At 46.3% G+C, this 2,062-nt stretch overlaps 1 pseudogene; it reads left to right on the top strand.

The window, feature by feature from the left end:
• Positions 1-402: 402 nt before the first annotated feature.
• Positions 403-1,758, top strand: LOC111140142 (annotated as a pseudogene).
• Positions 1,759-2,062: the final 304 nt, after the last annotated feature.

The following is a 2,062-nucleotide window of genomic DNA, read 5'->3' as shown; positions in this document are numbered from 1 at the left end:
CTGGAGATTTATCAATATGGTAACATCTTATGCTTGTCAGCTTAAAATAATTTCTTTAGATTTTTAATCGTGTATTTATAAAAAGCCACTATTTTATTTCCAGTTTTTATTCTGGCCCAGATGAAATGAATGCCTTACGGAAGATCATTGTAATTCAATCCCCAAAGTTTTGGTCTCCTTTAGTAATACTTTTTCACTAATAAACATTCCTTAATACAAATTAATTGCCTATTTGCTTATTACACATTATGTACTTATGTTGCATAGAACAATATAAAAAGAAGATAAAAATCCAAATTTTGGAGGTTCTCTTACGTCGAATGCCTAAGAGTCACGCTGTAAGAAGCAACAACCTCTCCTCTTCCTCTCCTCCATCTGCTCGGCAGATGCAAAGCAGCAACCATGCGTGAGTGTATCTCCATCCATGTCGGCCAGGCTGGTGTCCAGATCGGCAATGCCTGTTGGGAGCTCTATTGCCTGGAGCACGGCATTCAGCCCGATGGCCAATTGCCAAGTGACAAGACCATCGGGGGAGGAGACGACTCCTTCAACACCTTCTTCAGTGAGACCGGCACTGGCAAGCATGTGCCCCGGGCCGTGTTTGTAGACCTGGAACCCACAGTCATTGATGAAGTTCACACTGGCACCTACCGCCAGCTCTTCTACCCTGAGCAGCCCATCACAGGCAAGGAAGATGCTGCCAACAACTACACCCGAGGGCACTACACCATTGGCAAGGAGATCATTGACCTTGTCTTGGACCAGATTCGGAAGCTGGCTGACCAGTGCACAGGTCTTCAGGGCTTCTTGGTTTTCCACAGCTTTGGAGGGGGAACTGGTTCTGGGTTCACCTCCCTGCTGATGGAACGTCTCTCTGTCGATTATGCCAAGAAGTCCAAGCTGGAGTTCTCCATTTACCCAGCCCCTCAGGTTTCCACAGCTGTAGTTGAGCCCTACAACTCCATCCTCACTACCCACACCACCCTGGAGCACTCTGATTGTGCCTTCATGGTAGACAACGAGGCCATCTATGGTATCTGTCGTAGAAACCTCGATATTGAACGCCCAACCTACACTAATCTAAATAGGTTGATAGGCCAGATTATGTCCTCCATCACCGCTTCTCTCAGATTTGATGGAGCCCTGAGCGTTGATCTGACAGAATTCCAGACCAACCTGGTGCCCTATCCCCGTATCCACTTCCCTCTGGCCACCTATGCCCCTGTCATCTCTGCTGAGAAAGCCTACCATGAACAGCTTTCTGTAGCAGAGATCACCAATGCATGCTTTGAGCCAGCCAACCAGATGGTGAAATGTGACCCTTGCCATGGTAAATACATGGCTTGCTGCCTGTTGAACCGTGGCGATGTGGTTCCCAAAGATGTCAATGCCACCATTGCTACCATCAAGACCAAGCGTACCATCCAGTTTGTGGACGGGTGCCCCACTGGCTTCAAAGTGGGCATTAATTACCAGCCTCCCACTGTGGTGCCCGGTGGAGACCTGGCCAAAGTCTAGCAAGCTGTGTGCATGCTGAGCAACACCACAGCCATCGCTGAGGACTGGGCTCGACTGGAACACAAGTTTGACCTGATGTATGCCAAGCGTGCCTTTGTTCACTGGTATGTGGGGGAGGGCATGGAGGAAGGAGAGTTTTCTGAGGCTCGTGAGGACATGGCTGCCCTTGAGAAGGATTATGAGGAGGTTGGTGTGGATTCTGTTGAAGGAGAGGGTGAAGAAGAAGGAGAGGAATACTAAAGTGAAAAATGTCACAAAGGTGCTGCTTTTACAGGGAAGCTTATTCTGTTTTGAATATTGATAAGTTGTGCTCTGATCAGTTAATTTGTATGTAGCAGTGTATACTCTCATATACAATTACTGACCTATGCTTTAAAACACAACGCTTTGTTACAGACCCAAGTTGTCCATTTCTCTGATGGGTTTGAATAAAGTATTCCCTGTCTTAATGGAAAAAAAAATTCAAATTTTGCAGAAAACTGTAATAGAGCAAAAGATGAGCCAATGATGTTGTAAAATTTCAGGAACTAGTTATTTTACATTC

This window comes from Enhydra lutris, unplaced genomic scaffold (genome assembly GCF_002288905.1).
Source record: "Enhydra lutris kenyoni isolate GAN:26980312 unplaced genomic scaffold, ASM228890v2 scaffoldscaffold191, whole genome shotgun sequence".
NCBI classification, from domain to species: Eukaryota; Metazoa; Chordata; class Mammalia; order Carnivora; family Mustelidae; genus Enhydra; species Enhydra lutris.
This window is presented reverse-complemented; position numbering and strand designations above follow the sequence as displayed.